Genomic DNA, 24,072 nt, shown 5'->3' with positions numbered 1-24,072 from the left:
CCTGTCCAGGAACTAGCCAGCCTGGTCTTGAACTCCCAGAGATCCTGCCTCTGCCTCCCGAGTGCTGGGATTAAAGGCGTGTGCCACCACTGCCAGGCGATATTTACTAATCTTTACCATGAGAAAAATAACTATTGCTATACATGTTAACTAGAACTTGGGCCTATAACGCTGGGGTATAGTCTGAACTCTTTTCATAAGAAAAGACATAAAAAGGGCTTGAGAGATGGTTCAGCTGATAATAGTGCTTGTTGCTTTTCCAGAGGACTGGAGTTTAGTCAGCTCACAACTTCTGTAACTTCATCTCTAAGAGATCTGATGTTTTCTTCTAGCCTGAACTCACATGACATATACAAGCACAGGCACATAAATACAAATAAATCTTAAAAACAGAAGACATAATCCACACCAAAGTGGAAAAACAAAGTTATTCATAGTTTTTACCAGAAGTGGATAGGTAGAAATCCTTAATACATACATGGTTTTCCTGTAGCAGTGTTACAATTTACAGAAGAGGTAGATCAAAAGCTCGGAAATGTATATGCATTCACAGATGACCTCCGTGTTTGTGTCCCAGTTACCAGAACTGAGGTATTTTTTGGTACATGGAAGATGAGTCTGCTTTTGAGTTCTTGAGGTTGACCATTTTGATTGCCATCAGGGAACTTAGTGAATGGACCTAATTCCTGGAGCCCAAACTATAGGTTGTGCACAGGAAACCTAACTTATTCAGCTGGTCCAGTCTTAATGATGACAACTTTGATTCTTTCTGCCACTGTTTACTATGTAACAATTTTTAAAAACCATATAACAAGTAGTCTTTTTGGTTTATGATGATAAACTTAATGGTTTTTATGTGAACTTATATTTATTCATTACTAAACTTATAGGTTTAAATATTTGAATATTTGCCTAAATAGAACTGCCTCTTCTACACAATGAGTAATTTTGAAAAAAATTATACTTACATGCCAACACCTGTTTTGAATGCTTGACAACATGATGGCATCTACATTTACCAGGTACTATCAAGGCAAAACAAAGGTCAGGGAGATGGGAAATCTGCTTGGAGTTTTTAAGTAGAACATTGGCCTTCTTGGTTAAGTTATTAAAGGCAAATAACAGAAATCTGTGGTCCTGTGAAGGATGCTTACACAAAATAAGGAAGAAGGGCTTATTGCGAGTCAGCCAAGCAGGACCCTTCCAGGAGAGGACACAGTTTCTTCATTCTTGAAAGGAGTTTCAGAAAGTTGCTTGGTAAGGCATAGGCTATGATAAGAGGAGAACTTGAGTTTTGTATCCATAAATCAGAGTGAATAAAAGGTGGTTTATTGGTTTGTACAGATACGGAGATATTACGCAGGTGATGGAGGTGGGTCTTGTAATAATAAAGAAACTGCCTCGGCCCTCATAGGACAGAAAATTAGGTAGGCGGAGTAGACAGAAGAGAATTCTGGGAGAAAGAAGCTTAGTGGAGGAGTCGCCATGATTCTCCCGCTCCAGACAGACGCAGGTTAAGATCCTCCCTGGTAAGCCAGCTCGTGGGCTACACAGAATATTAGAAATGGGTTAGAACAATATGCAAGAGCTAGCCAATAAGAAGCTGGAACTAGCCGGGCCAGGCAGTGTTTGAAAGAATACAGTTTCTGTGTAATTATTTCGGGCATAAGCTAGCCATGCGGGCGGCCGGGTGCCGGGGACGCAGCCCCGCCGCTCCTATTTCAACACACAGGAGGTTATATCATATTATATGGAGGTTATAGATATCATGCAGAGGTTACCACAGCCCTAAGTGGTAAGTATTGTAGCAAATGTCAATTCCACATGGAAGTGTTCATTTGCGCTGTTATCTATGAGGAAGTACTTGTTGGTAGTATTTTTTCATTGGTTCAGGTGATTGTTAAGGTGATGATCCTTATATTTTCAATTCATAAAACTACAGCAAAGGCTTTACTCTGTGATAGGCATTAGGCTTTGAAGGCCTTTGGTGGTGCAGTGCAATGAAATCCGAATTTTCTCATTATTTTGGGAAAGCTCAAAGACTACAGAATTTTCAACGAAAAACTTTCAATCTTTGAGCAACTGTTTAGTAAGTCTGATTATAAGATGAAAGGGTGATAAAATTCTAGGCCAGAGTTTCTTTCCTCAAAAAAATATATATGTATATATATATTGAATAAATGTTTTAAAGAGAGGTGACTATTTTGCTTTTGCTGGGAGGAAATCTTTTCTATACTGACTTGTTCTTTCAGTTTTCTTCTGTCGTGTGACTGTGGCTAGACATCCTGATCTCCCAGTTTAATAACTGAACTTTCTCTGTAAGCTGTTCCAATGATGCATTACCCTGTGCTGATAAAATCCCCTCTTCCCTGTTGTTCCCTTGCATAGCCACAACACAAAGTCTGAACTTGGATATTCTGAAAGTCTGTGTAAGTATGTTTTTCCCTCAGAAAGAAGTTGTGTGTTTTGTGTTTTGTACTGGTTTCTAATGTAAGGCCCTTGCAGAGTTTATAGTATGGCTTGTTCTTGGATTAACGTAAGGACTAATTACATAGAACTTGTCTTTAAATATATTGATGGAGATGATGTTGGTGTTTGGAAGTCCGTAGGTCCTATAAAACTTATGAGAATCATGGTTTAATACCATCCTGCCTCTGTCCCCATGGGTAGAAGAGAATTCCTTGTTTCAATCTTTTCAAGAAAATTTAAGTTTTAAAAGTATACTGTCATGAGAAACAAGCATGTTGTGACTTATGCTAAGTATAGTAGATAGAGCTTGTCCACTCAGAATCCAGAATCAACACCCTTTCCCATCAAGCACCTGAATTCTAGGGTACCATCTATGAATCTCACAGGTTTCTGGAGAAAAAAACCTTGTTTTCATAATATCCCCTACTTTTATGAATATCTTGGACATGATAGATAATTTTTCATAATAATTATAAAATATTAAAATGATGTAAAACTCATGATTCAGCCATTCGTCATTTAACTTTTAAAATTATGATTTACAACCTTATTACTAAAACCTCAGCCCAGTAATAGGTGAGGCATGATGATAATTAAATATAAATAACTGCCTGATTATGACTAATTTCAGATTTATGTTTGAAATAGTATCTTAATTCTGACTTTCAACTGGGAGCCCTAGAACACTTTCACTCCCCAGGTAGGGTTTGATTTTAATAATGCAGTCTGAGAAACACAGGACATTTGTGTATGAGAAAAAGATGGTAAGATAGAGTAGGCTTTAGATAACCATTTTTTCCACATGACTCATAATTGTATGATGGCCAGTGCAGCATGTACTGTCTTGGAGGCTGGGAGTGTAAGTGTGCTGCCCAATAAGTGTTTAACATGTGTACAGTACTGTTTCTTTTCCAGAGCTGAAGTTAAAGGGACAAAAAATGAGGACAATGATACTAAAAACGGAGATGAACGTTATTTGTGGCACTGCACGGAATGTCCATGACCATGCCACTGTTCTGGTGCCATTGAACAGAACCAAAGCAGTGCAGCCTCCCTTTTTGGACAAAATAGAAGAAAACACAAAGGCATGACTGTTTCCTTATGTGTATTTTCCATAGTGTATCTCACCCTGTGTTTTTTGCCAGATCAAATTCTATTTTCATAGATTAAGGCTCCTGCTTGATAAGGAAAGCCAAGGGTTTGAGAATCTCAACTGCAAAAAAGCAAACAAACAAACAAACAAAAACAAAAAAAACTGTAGTTCAATTGCTTGATTCAGTAATTTTCCAAAGACTTTATGCTTGTGGGGCTCATTTAGAAAAGTAAGGTTTACCCCATGTGTTTATCTCTGTTAAAGTTCCAGACACTGAGCATCAATTCTGGAATATTTTCTCTAATAAGAAAAAGGAGAAAATGTAACACTTTATGAGAGGGAGGGACCAACTGTCTATTCTATTTTGGTTCTCTCTCTCTCTCTCTCTCTCTCTCTCTCTCTCTCTCTCTCTGTGTGTGTGTGTGTGTGTGTGTGTGCTTGTATGTGTGTGTCTGTATGGGGGTGGAGGTGTGTAAAGCTGAGAAACTTGTTCATTCACCCGTTGTAAGAGCTCTTAAGTGTCCCCAGTGAGCACTACAGAGTGCTGTCTGGAGACCACCTGGAACCTTCTGAAATGGAGATTAGGCAGAGAATGTGTAGGTACTGCTGATGCTGATTACCTGCCAAATAAACACATTTGTCACGTGCACGGGCATACACTTACACCTATGGGCTGCAGGAAAAGCAGACTGTAATAACAAGAGAACAGCCAGGACTAATGAAACACTGCAAGTGTGTTAATCTTTTATATAATCTTTTAACCACCCCTTATAGCATTGGCGTCATTTTGGGAAAGCGAGGCAAGGCCCAGTGAAAGGACAACAGGGAAGGTTGATGGTGGAGAAGCGGCATGTGGCAGAAAGCTGTGCCCTGCAAACTCACTGACCCTCTGTGCCCTGAGTGACTCCCCAATGTAGAGTGGTGGAGACGATGTTCAAACTTAGTGGCTAGAAAGTGGGTTCAGAGGAAGCCCATTACATAGTATGGGTAAAACTGCAGCTTGGAAAAAAACTGCATATAAATATTTCAATAAAGAAGAGTAAGGCCCCCAGTGGTGGTGCACAACTTTAATCCCAGCACTTGGAAGGCAGAGGCAGGCGGATCTCTGTGATTTCAAGGCCAGCCTGGTCTATAGGATTTAGTTCCAAAGCTACAGAGAAACCTGTCTCGAAAAAGAGGAAGAGGGAGAGGAGGAAGGAGGAGGAGGAGGGGAGGAGGAGGAGGAGGAGGAGGAGGAGGAGGAAGGAATCTTGTGTTTCTTTTTAAAGAAATCTTCAAAGTGTTATAGAGAGCAGTAGGCCAGACACGGTTATGCAATGGACAGACAGCAATCCATTTAGACTCCTAGGCTATTAACTGTCCTCCTCAGCATTCTTTTTTTTTTTTTTTTTGATTGAAGTTAGGGTGAGCCTGGCACAGCCAGTCTTGGGCACATAAACCTAGTGACACCATGCCAGAGGGGCCCAGCCTAGAGCACTTCAAACAACCAAGACATAGCTTTGTTATAAATGAAAAATTAGGTATAATTTAGAAATATGTACTGGGTAGTTTAGGTCAACTTCACACAAACTAGTGTCATCTGAAGGAGGGAACATCCATTGAGAAAATGCCTTTATAAGACCCAGCAGTAATATATTTTCTTAATTGATAGCATAAGGGGGAGGGCCCAGCCCATTTGTTGGTGGTGTGATCCCCTGGAAGTGTGAAAGTTCTGGAATTTGTACAGCTAAATCCCCAATCCTTTTGTCAGCTTGTGTTCAGGGTGGGTCTTAGCTGCTACCTGATCATGGTAGGTGGTCTCCTATATCTTGAACTCTAGCCTAAACCTACGAGGGCCTTCTTATATTTCAAGTCTTGGATTGCTTCTTTGGCTAGTATGGTTAAAAAAAAATCACAACTTTTAAAGGCACTTGGAATTAAGTCAGAATAAATCAGAGAACATCTAATCAGATCTACAAAATAGATATAATACATGTGATATATCAGAAGTATGGGTATATTTCATAACCTTCAACCCCCTTTTTGTAGGATAAATCCTAGACAAATGGCATTTTATAATTTGTTCTGTCATGTCATCCAGAGTCTCAATTTCTGCTAGACAATTTTATTCATATTATACCCTTATAGTGTTTTTTTGTGTTTTAAATGTTATTTTTCTGTAAATTCACCATATTTTTCGGAACAGGATTTCATTACGGCAACATGAGTAGATAATTAATAAAGTGCATTTAACTGATTTTTAAATATAACCCTTTAATATTTCATAATATATAACATATTTATATTTAACCATAAAACAATAACATGCCATCTATAACTTGCAGATTAGGGCCATCCTTATGGTATGAAGAATTTTACTGTACATCTTTATTGACGGGAACAGAGAAAATGTGACAGTATTTTTATCCAGCTATTTGAATTAAAATGCACTTGATGTATGTGCACATCAATTTTTAAAAGATGGAGTTAATAATATATAAAATACTTTATTTTTCACTGTGTTAGTGATATATGAGTTCAGTTCATGAATTAATCTGCTACTGAATGCTTCAAAGTTAAAAGTATGTTGTTATTTCTCAGTGGAATTTAACTTCGGTTTACAGCTGACTAACAATGCCTTCCCCTAAGTAATTGTTCTGAGGATTCAAGCTATTCCAAATTGCTCTCTGAGCCGGGCGGTGGTGGTGCAGGCCTTTAATTCTAGCACTCGGGAGGCAGAGGCAGGCGGATCTCTGTGAGTTCGAGACCAGCCTGGTCTACAGAGCTAGTTCCAGGACAGGCTCCAAAGCCACAGAGAAACCCTGTCTCAGAAAAAAAAAATTGCTCTCTAATGACTGGTCAATGCATGCAGGGGGCTGCTACTTAAAGATTTCACAATCCCTGCTATCCCTCCTAACTGAGGAGCAAGTTACTCCACACAATCCAGACAAAGTGGGTTTAATAAAAATTAAAAGGACAGAGCATGAGTTTGGATTGTTAGGGTAGTGGGAAAAGAATTGGGAAGGGTTGGAATAAGGACATGGATATAATCAAAATACACTGTATGAAATTCTCAAAACCAAATAACATTATGAAAACTAATTAAGACTGAGAACTCAGCAGACAGTTAACTCCCAAACAGTCAAGCCGCTACTTCACCCCTGGGCACACTAGCAGGTCAGTAGTATATTATGCATGGTCCACCAGCTGGCACGAGAAGGAATGGCTTCACCACTGCCTCCCCTACAACTCCTCAAGAGCCCCCCACCCCCTCCCCATGCCCTGCCCTGGTTTCCAGCAAAGCAGCTTCCTCCATATGAAAGCCAGTCAGTCAGCAAGGAGAATTCACAACAGAGCATAGTACAGCCTAATGTTTACCTACAAATATGTAACTGGCAACACTTACTCAGACAATTAAATTTTTGAAAACAGAAACAAGAAGGAAGCTATCAGAAATGGTCCTTGTTACCACCCCACCCGGCCCCATCTCCAGACCAAACCACACTTTTGCACAGTAAATCTGGGCGCTTCCTTATTCCATGCATCGCTGAATCATGGAATGATTTTTCACCCTCCAGCATTAGACGCATTAGTGAATCTGAATCGTTGTGCCTACAGTTCCTGGGGGATAGCTGGTGAGTGTGGCACAGTCATCCTGTCCTTGGCTTTGACTTTCAAGTCAATGACGAACTTCGTCCAAAATCTCCATTGAAACATCTTCATTCTGCTGACACTTTCCTTTGCCTTGTTTCACGTCAGCCTGACCTGTATTCCAGAACGCAGTATTTATACTGTATTTTCATGCCCTAGAAATGCCCTGGAAATGTACCAGGAATGCAAAGCACTTCGTAGCCATTGTGTGAAGGGTTGTTTCTCGCCAGGGATCATATCGTTCTGTATCGTCTTCTTCTTTTTTTTTTTTTTTGTTTTGTTTTTTGTTTTTCGTTTTTCGAGACAGGGTTTCTCTGTGGTTTTGGAGCCTGTCCTGGAACTAGCTCTGTAGACCAGGCTGGTCTCGAACTCACAGAGATCTGCCTGCCTCTGCCTCCCAAGTGCTGGGATTAAAGGCGTGCACCACCAGATTCTGTATCTTTTGAGGATTCGTTAAAACCCAACTCTGAATAGTGTAAACCTTCAGGACAAATGCTTCTGGGAAGTATTACTTTTCTTTTTGTATGGGTTAGCAAAATAGTCCTTTATGTGGCTTGAAGCTGCAGGCTGCATGAGTCCAGGGAACCGAGTTCAACATTTGCGTTCTCCTGCCTCTGTGTGAATTGCCACCGTCCACTTGCAGTGGTGCCAGCGGAACTTCACATCACCAATCTCCACACCTGCCTTTCTCTGGAGGAGGCCTTCAGTAGGACATCCAGTCAGAATGTCCATCCTCTGGAGCTGCCATCTAGACCATTATTACCATGAGCTGAGAAACACAGCTACATCATCAGTTGGTGATATTTGGAGATTGCTGGACAGCGTACTTGTAAAGAGAAAGGGTCTCCAAAAGAGTGTTGTGTAGATTTTTGGGCACCTGGTTCTGCAGCAGTAATATCTGTACCCCAGTTCTTCCCCAGTAAACCTATCACACACGCTTTTGTTTTTCTTGCTGCTTGTGCACATGTGCTAGCCACTTCAGTCTGTGGCTGCCTGCCCTAGTTTGCAGAACTTCCTGACTTCCTGCCTCTATCCTGTTCCTTGCTTTGTTGATTACCCTTGCCTCTGCCATTAGCGTTTAGTCCAGCTGCTTCTCCAGGGAAAGCCCAGATGACTGGCAGTCTCCATGGAGAGGCTGCACCTGGGACTCTGAAGACCACTTTAGCTGCACAATGACTCAGCAGGAAGCTGCAGCTTGGAAGCCAGAAAAGCTTCTGTGAAGCTCAGCTTTCTTCAAAAGAGGGTTTTTAGCCATTTGCACATCTTTGTGTCTGAATGCAGCAGCTACAGGGGAATCACCTACAGAGTGTGCACATGTGTGTGAATGTATGTGCATTTTCCCCCAGACCTGAGAAAAGTGAAAGACCTGTTGGCTTTCTGTTCTTTTGCCATTGTCAGTGATTCCAATGTGTCATTTATTTTTTCCATTAATGTAAAATTTGGTATAATTTTAAAAAATAATAATTCTTTAGGGATTTTACAAGGTCATCTCTACCCCTATTAGTTATTAATCTAGATTTCTCACTGTATGTAGGCATCAATAACATGTGTTAACAGGAGAAAGACATGTTTTAATTACCCCCAACCAAACACACACCTTCATGACCTTCATGAGACAGTGAAAACTGAAATGGAATGACCCAAGTGTTTGGAATCTCCAGGTTGAGGCCCCATTCCAGACCCTGCCCTCAGTATTCCAAGCAACAGTTCCCTGGAGCTGCCCTGCCAGACTCTGCCTCTGAGAAAGCCTACCATCTGCAACTCTTCCCCCAAGATGCCCGGGATCATGTCTGCAGGCTATTTAAGATGTGGTCTGCCAACCTGCCCTCTATAGGAGCCAGCCACGATAAGCTAAATAGAAATAGACCACCCAAAGGAAGTTCTTTACTTCCAACCATTATCACCTGCCAGAGTAGGACTCAGCCATTGATAAGTTTATTGGAGGCCTGAGTCTCAGTAGTTTACCCTGAAGCAACACCTGGTTGCAGGGAGAACCACAAACTGAGATTACCGAAGCACCACCCAAGCAAGAACAGACCATCCAAAGGAATTATCTAGCATTCCAACCATTGTAGATCTGATCGCCTGCCAGCACATTCACCAGGACACCCGGAGACAAATGTCAGTCAATCAGGGGTCCTGAACCTCAGAAACCTTTACTATTATAAAAACTCAACTCTAACTGAGCTCGGGGCTCTTCCATTATTCCAATATGTTGGACATGCAAAGAGACTGAATTTGGAAACTTGTATAAAATAAAGGCTCTTTGTTTTACATACAGGACTCGGTTTCCTTGTTGGTTTAGGGGGACTTCACAGATCTGGGCATACACCCTCTCTCCTGTTCTATTACCTGGGTTTCTCTTCTTCCCCTGGGGTTACCAGGAATGCTTTACACAGACTAAACCTGCACTTATTAATTCTTAAATTGGCTCAGTTTGTTTGATTGACTGTATCGGCAGAGAGGCTTAATACTGGAATACAGAAACATTTCACAAAGCAGAAAGCTTTTGAATGAGGATTCGTGTCACAAAAAAAGTGATATACCTAATGGTCTAGAATACAGACAATAAGTTCCAGGAGCATCATTATGAGATCATATAGGGCATAAATCTAGCAGGGGCTGTCTTAACAAGGTTGCAATTATTGTGAAAAACATCATGACCAAAGCAACCTGGAAAGGAGGAATGATTTTTTTTTTCAGCTACAGTTCCATATCGTAGTCTATCACTGAGGGCAGTCGGGGTTAGGAACTCAAAGCAGGACGGGAACCTGGAGGTAGCAACTGATATATAGAGACTGTGGAGTAGGGCAGCTCAATGGCTTGCTCCTCATGACTTTCTCAGTCTGCTTTCTTATACAACCCATGACCACCTGCCATGTATTACACAGCTCACAAAAGGCTGGGCTTACCCACGTTGATCACCAATCAAGAAATTGCACTGCAGATTTGCCCACAAGCCAATCATATGGAGGCTTTTTCTCAGTTAAGTTTCCCTCTTCCTAGGTGTGTCTCTAGGTTGAGCCAATTTGGCATAACATTAACACAGGACAGAGAGTTTCTTCTGCGAGGTCAACACATCCTTGAAATAGACCAGATGATTTAATTCAGAAGTTTTTTTCTGGCTGGAGACATGACTCAGTGGTTAAGAGCATTGCCTACTCTTCCAAAGGTCCTGAGTTCAATTCCCAGCAACCACATGGTGGCTCACAACCATCTGTAATGAGGTCTGGTGCCCTCTTCTGGCCTTCAGGAATACACACAGACAGAATATTGTATACATAATAAATAAATAAGTATTTAAAAAATAAATAAATAAAAATAAACAGTAAGCTCAGTTGTCATAGGAGTAAAGAGTTGTCAACATACTTTAAAAAAAAGAAGTTTTTTTTCTATTATCCAATGTCTCTTTGCTGGTGTTGTTCCTTTCTCATTAGTGTTAGGAAAATTCAAGTTTAACAAAGCATTAGCAGTCTATTTTGTGGGTATTTTCCATCTCTTTCTGTTTGTTGGCCAGCAGGTGTCGCAGTTGCAGGGACATAGCCTAGAGATGCTAGCAGCAGCGAACAGCACACGTTGCTTACTTAAGTACTGAAAAAATGCTTTGTTTAACAAACTAGGAACAGTTATTTAGGTGATCAAATGATTCCAAGAGTTGGGGCCCAGGATAAGGAGAAAACCCAATGTCTTCCGTCAGTGTGAATTGCTTACTGTGTGTGCCCAGGGGATCACAGGCAGCAGTGTGTGGGATGGCATGTAACCTACAGAGACATGCAGTGGATGAGTTGCGAGTCGGGGAGTGCTGAGCAGCAGTCTGCTGCATTTGATGGCCTATTAGATCTATGGGTGGGAGAATCAGTATGTAATGTGCCACACGGCTAGCAAACCGATCCCAAAAAGTGTGGACTGGTCCCCATATTCTGGTGCCAGATGATGACAGAAGTTACAAAATAACCCCACACTAGTTCAGAATTACGTATAATAAAGGGTTATTTATTCAGGGGAGACTCACAGATCACTGTCTTAGATCACAATGGTCTGCACAAATGAGGAACAGGAACCTAGTCTAGCAGCCAGAAGTGAGTGCATGTTTTATAGCATAAGAGACCACATCTAAGTGGGCTGGTATCTTAAAGGCTCTTGGCCAAAGGAGTTCCCATAGCAGGTGACACTCCAATAAATCAAAAAGCAAAGCACCGTAGTTGGTCCAGAGAAACTAATGAGACACAACTAGACCATGGTGTGTTCTATCAGGCGAAAATCTAAAAAGCCATTTATATTTTGAAACACACACACACAAAATTACATGATTGTTCTAGACTAAAGTATATATGATCATTTGAATGTAATTGGCCCCCATAATCTCATAGAGATTGGCACTATTAGGAGGTGTGGCTTTGTTGGAGTGGGTAAGGCCTTGATAGAGGAAGTATGTCACTGTGGGGGTGAGCTTTCAGTTTTCCTGTGCTCAAGATATGGCCCAGTGTCTCAGCTGACTTCCTGTTGCCTACAAGATGTAGGAATCTCAGCTACTTCTCCAGAACCATACCTGAGTGCATGCCTGCCATGCTCCCCACCCTGATGATAATGGCTACTTCTGAACTGTAAACAAACCACCCCAATTAAATATTTTCCTTTATAACAACTGCTATTGTCATGGTGCCCCTTCACAAAAAATAACAACGCTAAGACAAGATATTAAAGAGCCATGAAAATCCAGGTATGGTGGAGACAATCTCAAAAACAAAATGAAAACAAGGGAGGGGGACTTGATTGGGGGAGGGGGAGGGAAATGGGAGGCGGTGACGGGGAAGAATCAGAAATCTTTAATAAATAAAAATAAAAAAACAAAATGAAACAAAAGGGCCATAATAATTAACATGACCAGTAATTGTTCCTGAATCAGGAGGCAAAATATACACAAATGAAATTGGGAGTCTCAGAAGGGGGTGTAAAAATATTAAATATAGGCTCTAAAATAATATTTAATCAAGATTAAATTTCTTAAGTGTTAATATAATAATGCAACTGTAAAATGTATGAACTTATGTCGAGAGTTCTCTAATAAATTTCCTAGACTAAAATACCACAATATCTTTAGAATGTTTGGAAATGGTTCAAGCAAATCAGAGAAGCACATACACACATGCATATGTTTGCACATAACACAGCACATGCATCAGCAAAGAGAGACGTGAATACAATAGGCTGTCAACAATTGATGCATGTATATAAGTGGAGGTAGAGTCTCCATTGCACACCACTGTTTCACATCTTGGGTAGTTTTCAATTTTCAAGGTATCAGGGAAATGTTTGACTTGAAGCGTAAAGAGTTTAACAACATGTTAAAGTTCATAAAAGTATTTGGAGGATCTGAAATGACATGCACCTCTGACTGTCGCTATGTTCATCTTGTCATTTGCTTGGGTCGTCCTTTCAGAAGAACAGGAAGTTGGCATGTCCTGCAGTAAAAGTTGAGCTTTTTGGCTATGATTGAAATAACAAGGTGCACCTGCTTTGTCTCTGCACTCAACCTAACTTCCTATCTTTGATGCTTTTTAACCTGTGTTGATTCCCTAGGTCACAGTCTTCTTTTCCAGACGCAACACAGACCTGTCCACTGTGGAACCTGAGCTTGCTCACCAAATACATCACTCTTACCTATTTTACCCAGAAACTTCAAGACCAAGACATTATGTTCCACCAAGCATCACTTGGCTCTGGATTAGCGGAAAACCTGGGTCTTTAGATAGCAGTTACTTGAGTTTGGTCTGGTGCTTCTGGGCTTTAGCCATAAATACCAATGACAAAGAACAAGGCACAGACCTCATAGCAAGTTCAAGGCATAACCAAAATATCAATTGTTCCTGAGGAAACTCTCCTTTTATAATATGAGAGCAATGTGACTTGTGGTTGTTTTTAAACATAGAAAAAGGAAAGAAATGTCTGTGCAGTTAGAAAAAAAATGACCCCAAGTACACCATCTTCTTCTTGTTTTTGTTAAGCTATGTTTGGAAGTAATGTGTTCAAAGTTGTTCAGTATTCTTCCATGAAATTCTTTAATATACTTTACCCACATTTCTTTTTGCTGTTAACAATAAATTAGAGAAATTCCTTGGCACTTTGCAGGGGAACATGGAGTTAGCCGGGCAGAGCTACCTTGAGAGACATGCATCACAGGTTTTTTAAGATTAGATCCATGGCTCCCGGGGCACAGTATTCCTTCCAGTTCTTGAGAGATGGAGGCTTTTGTTTTTCTGTGGATCTTCCAATTGGCCTGGTTTGTATTCCTTGAAGACATTTCAGGTGACCTTGGACTGGAATACAAGCAAGAACTTACTTCAATGGACAAGCCTCACAAAAACACACTACAGTCTCGGGTGTCTTTGTATCTCTCATTTTCTGAACAAATAATTCTCATTCTTCCCTCTCTCCTTGTAGTTGTATGAACTTAGACAAATTGCTTTGCAGCCATAAAATTCAGGCTATACTGTATAGAAGTATAGTACCTACATAGTAACAACTACGGAATAAAGCTTGCCACTAATGCTATCATTATTAATTAGCAATTATTTTATTGTCTTTTATAATGAAAATGTTTATGTAACAATTAATAGAAGGCAGAGTTTCTATAAAATGGGTAATTTGATGGGTCATTAGCCGTTGCAATAACAGGGAACAACCTCAACACAAGCCAACACCCTATCACAGTCTGCAGAAAAACTAATGAAGAGGCTCAAACACATCTAATAATATAAAATCTGAGGCATGAATGAGACAGTTGTTCACTCAGCAGCTCCTTGTTTTTTACTCTTTTGGGGCCCAACACCCAGCTGTCAAACAAATACGAGAAGACTTATTCTTACTTATGAATGCCGGGTCTTAGCAGCCAACTTTTCTAACTTAAATTATCCCATGTCTCTTTAACTGCATGTTGCCTCTGAGCTTGTTAGCTTTCTGTATTCTGTATCTCTTTCTTTCTTTCTTACTCCATGTGATGTGGGAGTGATTTCTTATTAATAAAGAAACTGCCTAAGCCCCTTGATAGGCCAACCCTTAGGTGGGTGGAGAAAACAGAACAGGATTGTGGGAGAAAGAAAGCTTAGTCGAGGAGTCGCCTGATTCTCCCACTCCCGACAGACGCAGGTTAAGATTCTCCCTGGTAAGCCAGCTCGTGGGCTACACAGAATATTAGAAATGGGTTAGAACAATATGTAAGAGCTAGCCAATAAGAAGCTGGAACTAGCCGGGCCAGGCAGTGTTTGAAAGAATACAGTTTCCGTGTAATTATTTCTGGGCATAAGCTAGCCATGTGGGTGGCCAGGTGCCGGGGACGCAGCCCCGCCGCTCCTATTTCAACACTCCATGTGGCTAGATGGCTGGCCCTTGTTGTCCTCCTCTCTCTCCTCCTGCTGTGAGAAAATGCTCTTGTACACTGTAAAGGTTTGTCCCTCATATTTATTTAATAACATGCGAGTTGGCCATTAGACAGACAGGTAATATAGGCAGGACAACTAAACTAAGAGAATTCTGGGAAGAGGAAAAGCAGAGAGTCAGTCTCCAGCAAGACACAAAAGGAAGCAAGATGAAAATGCTGCACTGAGAAAAGGTGCCAAGCCACATGGCTAAACATAAATAAAATTATGGATTAATTCAAGTTATAAGAGCTAATTAATAATAAGCTTGAGCTAATAGGCCAAGAAGTTTACAATTAATCTAAACACCTGTGTGTTTCTTTGGGATTGAATGACTATGGAACAAGGCAGGACAGAAACCCATATCAATATTCTCCTTTTCTATTTCCTCCCTCCTCATTCTTCTTCTCTAACCTAGAGTACTCCTCCTCAATCCCACCTGTATCTCTCTCTCCTATCTAGCGACTGCCCATTCAGCTCTTTATTATATCAACCAGATGTTTTAGGCAGGCAAAGTAACACAGCTTTTTTTTTTTTTTTTTTTGGTTTTTCGAGACAGGGTTTCTCTGTGGTTTTGGAGCCTGTCCTGGAACTAGCTCTTGTAGACCAGGCTGGTCTCGAACTCACAGAGATCCACCTGCCTCTGCCTCCCAAGTGCTGGGATTAAAGGCGTGCGCCACCACCGCCCAGCTAAAGTAACACAGCTTTACAGAGTTAATCAAATGCAACATGAAAGAATGAAACACGTCTTTGCATCATTAAGCAAGTCCACAGCATAAATGAGTGTAACACATCGTAAACTAATATTCCACAAAATCCAGGTCTCTGTGGACAGTGACAAAGTCCCTGAGTCAGGATCCCTGAGAAAGAGCACTCAGGTTTTGCATTACCCCAAGTCCTTCAGGAAGTTTTTCTTCTTTTTCTCATGGTGCTGGGGTTGTAACCAGGGCATTCGAGCAGCCTGGGACCCTGATGATCCTTGGGGCTGTCATATCATCACAGAGATATAATGACGATAGACCATGTGCATTTGGGCATCAGCGTTTGGAAAGAATTCAGTTGAGAAAGCACAAGTAGCCCTAGAGTTAACATGGTTTGCCTGACTGATGTGCAGACAGGAAGTCTGAAAATTGACCTGACAGCATTCTGAATGACAAGCAGGCAGACACACTCTGCGGCAGTGCACTCACCAGAGCTGCTGTGAATGCAGCTTGAAATCTTTTCAGTGTCACAAGACACCTGCAGCCACCTGTCAGCCCATCTCCATGATCTTCTCCTTTGTTTTACACAGGGAGCATAGTTTTCAAATCACCTTATGACCCTAAATGGCCTTATGTTTACTGACTGCCTCCTAAGATCAAATTAGAGTCTACCTCACACCAGGGTCAAGCGCATTTGGCCAGAACACAAAACAGCAGATAAAATATACCTAATAAGTGAATGAAATGAATGTTTTGAATCACTGCAAGCTGTATGAGTTCAGGCCACAAAGCCGCCACTCTTCTGAAGGATGTTAGTTTTGTGATAGCATAGATCAGAAGCTGATGAGGTGTCCTTGCAGACTATTGAACACTCACACATGGTCTCCCTTTTCCTGTGGCATTCTGACTAGGGGCCATAGACAAGTTATTTAACTTTACGTTCAATGCCTTCATTGTGTGAAGCTTTCTTAAACAGACTACAAGCAGAAGCTAGATAAACAACAGCTAAAATACCCCATATACACTGACCTCACCACTGTCCCAAAGCAATCATGGACTGAAACCATAAATCAATGATATATACATTCAGTATTTCCTCCTATAAACAGTTAGTTTGGAATGTGTTTGTTATGGCAAAAGAAAGCTGACCAGTTCAGTGAAAACTAAACCATTATACAGATTCTATAAGTGTCTTAATTGCTGTGAGCGATAATGGTGTTGACAATAAGCACTTCTACTTAATCTTCATTCCACCCATTTATTGCTTCTTGGAACTGAGTCCAGAAGCAGATCCAGCCAGTGAGCCAGGATTAAAGATGGCCATGTAGAACTTACTGAGGATGGCATTTGTCTGTTCTCTGTCTTCTATCTATGTACTGTACTCAAGTTAACAAAGCTGGAGACAAGATGTCTAATGATTTTCATAACAAAAAAAAAACCTTGTCCTTGATCTTTTCTAATCAATAAAAGAAAAGGTTTTAACTTGATCTGTTTTCAGGAGAGTCTTTTTCCAGAAGAGTCTGTTTTATAGACAGGAGAAGTAAGTAGAAATGTGGATACAGAAACATGCAGAAGCGTGACTGCATATTATACATACAGTCCTTCTGGTAGCAGTGCACAGCAGACTCAGCAGACCCATGATACATCCTGCAGAGGAATAAGGTACGTGGGCTTACACCGTGTAAGTGTGCAGACGCATTTATAATAAGACACAAAGGCACAGGCATGTGTACCTCTTAAGGTTTATAGTATAGTCTGTAAAAGCCAAAACTTAAGGCACATTTCCCATTAACACTAAACAACCATTTAAAATGCAATCATTTATGGTTATCCAGTTGACATAACTGTTGTCCTATTCACTTCTAACTCATAAAAATGGTGAGGATGGTGTGGACAATGCTGTTCTGGAAGCTGCTTTCTCCTTCCTGGGGGTTCTGCAAAATGTGCAAGAAGTAAGGTGACTCCCACCAACTAGGCTCCCATTTTATTGGTTGAACACGGCTGGCCCCGAGCATCAGAGACAGGGTAGCTCTGCTCCCCCCACCCACCCCACCCTTTGCTCCCTTATGCATTGTCTCGTTACATGGCAAGCTGATCCACAATTTGGGATGCTATCATTCTGGGACAGCCCAGTAGAATCTCTCCACATCTCTCCCCACTGCCCCAACACAAAAGTCTTCTTATCTTCGGTTTCACCTGGACCAGTTCTCCTGTCCGTGGAAAACTTCAGTAACGAAGCAGATCAACAATGTGAGGACCTCACAATGCAACACTTGGTTCTGAGAATACTGTGTGAAGCTAGAGTTTAACCCAGTTTTGCAACTGACCACGTTGACAGCACACACATTAAACACCAGAAGGAAAGTCTCTGGGCAAGACAGTGAGCATTTTCTCTACTTATTCTTCATTACATTTTCTAAAGTTTCTTATATGAACAAATGTTCTTTTTAATTTGAACATTGTTTTATTTATTTATTATGTATACAATTTTATTTATTTACTTATTTATTTATTAAAGATTTCTGTCTCTTCCCCACCGCCGCCTCCCATTTCCCTCCCCCTTCCCCAATCAAGTCCCCCTCTCTCGTCAGCCCAAAAAGCAATCAGGGTTCCCTGCCCTGTGGGAAGTCCAAGGACCAACCACCTCCATCCAGGTCTAGTAAGGTGAGCATTCAAACTGCCTAGGCTCCCACAAAGCCAATACGTGCAGTAGGATCAAAAAACCCATTGCCATTGTTCTTGAGTTCTCAGTAGTCCTCATTGTCCGCTATGTTCAGCGAGTCTGAAAAAGCCTGGGATAAAACCAGACTCGTTGAACATTGTTTTTATAATAGAAACTGTGTTTTCGTTAGTGCTTGAAGACAATAAGAAAGTCCAACATCCTGAGGAGGTGAATGGCAGCTAATGAACATGCTGGGCTCCTAAACCACAGCTGTCCAAAGAGTGAATACAGTGGGAAGCAAGCAGTGCCCATAGCAGCAGGTATTCTGGAGAAGGGCTAGGTCCCCGCACTGGCATGCCTCCACAAGTAGAGTCAAAAGAATATTTTTAAACTCTGATACTTGTGATGCAAAGAATTTATGACCTTCATGTGTGAAAACAGGGACTCATAGCTGAAGAAACAGAAAGTCCAGCCTCCCTCAACAGTTTATATAGTGAAGAAGCATCAGAGGGAAGCAATCTTTCATAAGTTTGGACTTAGAAATTTGAGATGTATAGGCTTTTGGATAGGGAAGATTTTTTTCCATCCTTAATTAGGAAATGTCAATAGAAAACAGACATCAAATATAAGCATTTCAAGACTTCTATAAACTTAACTTTGTAAGCAGCCATCTACAAAGACACATCCCTCCACCCTGGCCATTGACTCTGTGATGATTGACATTCCATCTATTGACGCTCAGGGTGGAAATCTTTGGACAATGCTTACCTTACCCTACTCTTGTTCTAGAAACCAAATGCCCAAAGTCAACTAAATTCCTCACTGCCTGAGCATCCTGATGCCTGGAAGACACGTGCACCGCTTGTTGGTTTCGTCTCTCATCCTCCTAAAGTCATCTGCAGCATAGTTAGGTCAGGCTTATTTTCTCATCACTATCTATAATTAGGCTCAACCACATACATCTTTTGGTCATATGATAGATAATTCTTTAGGTAAGACATACTTAAAGGGCTCGCTTTAGAATGCAAGACAGGAAAGGGATCCTTGAAGGGAGAGAGAGAGTAACATAGGAACCAGAGAGAACAGACATCTCCCTCAGACACAGTCTTGGAACTGAGGATCTATGGTAACAATAATCAGGATTCAACCACAAGTGTTTACTTGAAGCTTTAATTAGAAGGGCATCTGCTGCCTGAACCCTGTTTCACTTCTAATTACTTCCCATTTGTTTTGCTAATGATGAGGGAAAAGCTTAGTAAGCACATTCAGTGCCCAATAATTGTGACTTTCCCTTGTTCAGAGCCAGAAACTACCCTCCATATTTCTTTGCTTATTAGTACTTGAGCTCTCTCGTGAGCAAAACAGATTATCTGTCTAATATACGACATATATTTCTTAAAACCAACCATGCCATCAGCAGATGGCAAGTACTTCAGGACTTGTATTTTGCCAAACACCTTTTCTGTAGCCAGTGAGAGCATACTCATGAATTCAAGCAGTGCAGGAACCTAGAAGCAGGGACATACACAGAGGTCATGGAGGGGTGAGAAAAGGAAACACTTATGAATTGCCAGTGATAAGGCAGATTGGTGATGCCGCTATGGAAATCTGTAAAGATTCCTCAAAAAAATAGAAATAGATCTATTACAGGATTCCACTCTATGCAAAGGACTCTATGTCCTGCTACAGAGATACAGAAAGAAATATTCAAAAGGAAACTGGTTTTATGAAAATATGTTTAGTCATTCTTAAAAGAATGATGACATTCTGCTGAGGCACACTGCTGACCTAGCACTACGACAGAGAGTACCCACCAAGATTCACCAACACAAAACAAGTCTCCGTAGGATTAAAAGACAGCACATTTCAATCCATCCCAAACAACCGGTGGTGAATAAAAGATTCTCTCAAACTCTGTGGGATAATAGAGAATTAATAGGCTAAGCCACACCTTCTAATCTTCTGATAATAAAAGGCAGCTATTTATTATTTTTCTTCTGAGAAATTTAAACTACATTAAAACAGCTTGAAGTGATAACCCCAAATATGGGGAAAGTATTGTCCTTCTGGAGAAAATAGCTATGAAATTAGGTCAGTATTTATGTTCGCATGACTTAAGGTAATTAATTTTAATGTGAAAAATCCCTAATTTTAGAAATTTATTTATTTAAAATAAAGTATAAAAGTGCACAAAACCATGTCAGGGGAGTCATTAGAAGTCAAGACAAATGCACACAAATTATTGTGCTATTGAGCAATACCTGCATCATCTCTCCTCTTTACCTGCAATGTCATGGTTCTGCCCAGAAGGGCAAAAAATAAATGTGTAGAGTCACACACTTACAAGTGAATATTTAAAGGAGGCATCTCAAATTTGTACAGAATGACATGATCCAAACCACTCTCTTAGTTATGGTCTCAATTAGATTATAACAGAAATTGTAAATTATTCATAGGTAGAATCAAAAGAGCTAAAACTAAAGAAACTAAAATCAAAACAGACTTGGGTTGCATCAAATAAGCTAAAGGTGATGGATAAGGCTCTTGATTGATCCATCTGTTACTCATATTCCCATTACTAAAACACACACCTTAGATTATTAGTTTACAAAGATTAGAGTCTCAGTTCCTACATGGTTGGTCCCACTGTTGGGGCCAGTAGGAAAGCCGAACATCATATCATGGAGTACAGTGGAGCAAATCCTTTCTTTTATGCCCAGAAACACAAAATTAAAAATTAAACAAACAAACAAACAACAAAAAAAAAAACCAGACCAGGCTCCCATAATCACTTCAAGAGCAGATTCTCAATAACTGAAAATCTCCCATGGGGTCCCATACCTTAATGTCCCATGTGCAGCAGGATGAGGTACAAGCTTTACCAGCGGAATTCCGAAGGACATTCCGGATGAAAACTGTAGTCGTCTTCCTAGCATCCTGGACCAGTTCCCACCACTGTGAATTTGTAAAGGTTGGCAGCATTGGGAATGGTGCCGAAGACTTCCTGACTCTGTTTTGTGTTATGTCACTGTAGAGATTTTCCTGGTGTACATGAGCATCATGTGGTATCAGTTGTTGTCACAATGTGTCAATTGTTCCCCCATTTGTTGTCCTCCAGAGAGAAAGTCACAGCACACAGATATGCACCTGTTTTAATGTGTGTCACTACAACATCTTCCGGGTGGGAATTCAGGAAGGTAAATATAGTAAACTCATGAGAAAATAAACAGAATTGTTTGGTCTCTAGTGACAAAATCCAATCGTCTAGAATACATTTTTGCCTTGGTGTTTTGGTTTTAATGTGAAATGCCTCCCAAAGGTTCATGTTGGGAATTCGTTGTCACAAACTCTTGGTACTAGTTGAGGAGGGTCTAGGAACTTTAGGAGATGGGACCTAGATGGAGGAAGCAAACAGGTCAAACAGTGAATCTGGAGGACTGGGCCTCTTCTCTAGTTTTCTCTCTCTCTCTCTCTCTCCCTCTCTCTCTCTCTCTCTCTCTCTCTCTCTCTCTCTCTTACCCCTCTCTCCCTCATTGTCATCTACTGATGTGGGCTGCTCCATTCTTTATCCTGACTGTCAAGAATAGCATAGCTTTTCCACTATGTCTTCCCTTCCACTTTTCAAGTGTGAATAAGTAGATTCTTACTTCCCTAAGTGGTTTCTGTCAAGCACTGGGTCACAGCAGTGATAACGTCATACATTAGCAACCAAACCTTCCCACGGGTACAACAAGGTACTATGTATGGGCATGTTGATCTTCGGTGTACAATGGCAGCCCCCTAAGGACAGAATGAGGCAGAAGCAGAATACTAGCTTGCAGTTTTACTTCATCTTTGTTTGGAAAGGTGTAGATATATGAAGGCACCCTGTGTTACAGCTGCCTACAGTGCTGAGCACAGGAGCATGCTATGTAGGTTCATAGCCTAGGAGCAGGAAAAAGTCAAGCAGGACAATTTTGATGTATAGTACACTATTTCTGCTGCTTTCCAGTTTCATGTGCATGTGTGTGTGCCAGGTACATGTAGGGGTTGCACGTGTGTCACACATGAGAAGCAGACGTCAAGTGTCTTATTTAATATCTTTCCACTTTATTTCTGGAGGCAGGTTCTCTCTCTCTCTCTCTCTCTCTCTCTCTCTCTCTCTCTCTCTCTCTCTCCCTCGCCAACCTGTGTGTTCCAGGGATTCCCCCATCTAATCCTTCCAAGTGCTGGGATTATAGGAAATGGTGGGGTCTTCAGGATTTGCATATGGATTCTGAGGATCCGACCACTAGTCCTCATGTTTGTGTGGCAGGTGCTTTTTCGGCTTAGCCATCTTCCCGGCACTAACGTGCCACGATCTGTACTAGTGTCAATGTGCTGAATGAGTGAGATGTTTGGGGCCAATGATTCTTAGGCCAAATACCTGAGATGCTCATTAGCTGTTGTCTCCCAAAGAAAATGGCAAGGCATTTGTATGAGGTGTTACTTTTGGTTCCCCTTCACTATCCCATAAAGTGGTTCCCTTACTTAAAGGAATGTGAACATTCTTCTGGTAGTGAAAGGAAAGAGAGATTCAAAACAAGTGACTATGAGATCTGGATAGCTCCAAAGACTGAATGCCAGGGAAGCTGATAATTGAGAAGCTGTGATCTCCGGTCCTCACTCCCTCTGTTTCTGCAGGACCAGAATCCCCTTCTGAGAGGCAGAGCTGACAGAAGGAAATACATTTAGAGGTGACTTAAACCTTAGCTCTAATGACCATATGAAAATATGGCAGATTCAGGATAAATGTCTGACGTAACCATGGGACAGCTTTCCTGGTGATCCACCTTAGCTCTTTGACAACTTTGTATGCTGCTATGATGAAGTTGTTAGAACTATGCCTTCCAATACTCTGCAGGCAACCAAAAGAGAAAGGCAAATACCAACCCAACCACAAGACCTTTGATCTGCAATCTTCCTGGGACAATCCTTGTGGGTGTAACCAGCCAATGTGTGACTAACCTAAGGTCCGCTCTGTGAGAAGGAGCCCATACTTGACACTTCTTGGGTGACTAAGAACCAGAGACTAGATAGCCCAGAGACTTAGAGTAAAATTAAATACTACTGGTCCATAAAAACAATAAAATGACTCCTAGTGATATTCTGCTCTTCTCAAAGATCAGAGCCTTAGTCAGCCATCATGAGAGAGGCTTCCTTCTACAGCAGATGCAGCATGGAACACACAGCTCGAAATGGAATATCTCCATCAAATCCCACCCCCTCAGAACTCAGAGAAACCCAAGGAACAGGAGGCAGAAGGAATGAGAGAGACAGATGGGATGGAGAACACCAGAAGAACAAGGTTCTCTAAAATAACTGAACTAACTCACATGAACTCAGAGTCGGAGGCAGCATGCACAGGGCCTACTCGGGTCTGCACCAGGTCTTCTGTGCATATCTTATAGCTTTCAGTTTAGTAGTTTAATTGAACTCCTGGATGTGTGAATGACTAGGTCTCATATTTATGTGCCTTCTACTGGGGCTCGTTTATTTTTCTATTGGCTTGTCTTCTTGTCCAATTTCAGTATGATGATTGTTTTATCTTATGGTATTTTATTTTCTTATGTTGTTCCCACTTAGAAGCCTGTTATTTTCTTATGAGACACAGAAAGGTAGCTTATCCAGATGGGAGAGGAGGCAGGGAGGAATTGCAAGGGTAGTGGAAGGGAAAACTGTATTCATGGAAAGAATCTATATTTAATAAAAGGAAAAATATAAAAAAATCTATCCACATTACTTTTAAGACATTAAGTAACACAAGTAAACTTTAAATAGCTGTGTAAATATTGCAACATGTAAATATTCTGAGGTTATTCTTCTGGTTCTTGGAAATGTATTTTGGATTGTGGGAGGAATTTATTATGTGTTATATATAAATATATATATGTACTATATAGTATAAATACATTCTGTGGGAGGATCTTATTTTTTACCATGGTATAAATATAGTTTGAGTGCACACCCTAAACTTGGCCGTGGTAGAAGAGTAGCCTAGGGTGTAGCAGTGCTGAGAGGTGGAGAGATCTTCAGTAAGGGACCCTACGGAGAATCTTATTAGGTCACAGTGTCATCTGAGAT

The 24,072-nt window shown here is 40.9% G+C and overlaps 1 long non-coding RNA gene across 1 annotated transcript; it reads left to right on the top strand.

Moving 5' to 3' along the window:
* Positions 1-1,436: 1,436 nt before the first annotated feature.
* On the top strand, positions 1,437-9,435 carry LOC126514761 (uncharacterized). The gene is made up of 3 exons (XR_007595670.1): positions 1,437-1,529; positions 2,389-2,429; positions 7,836-9,435. It is a non-coding gene; the product is annotated as an uncharacterized lncRNA (long non-coding RNA).
* Positions 9,436-24,072: the final 14,637 nt, after the last annotated feature.

The sequence above is a fragment of the Alexandromys fortis genome, unplaced genomic scaffold, assembly GCF_014885135.2.
Source record: "Alexandromys fortis isolate MF-2015 unplaced genomic scaffold, M_Fortis_MF-2015_v1.1 scaffold_18, whole genome shotgun sequence".
NCBI classification, from domain to species: Eukaryota; Metazoa; Chordata; class Mammalia; order Rodentia; family Cricetidae; genus Alexandromys; species Alexandromys fortis.
The sequence above is the reverse complement of the archived record's forward strand: the minus strand, read 5'-3'. Positions and strand labels throughout refer to the sequence as shown.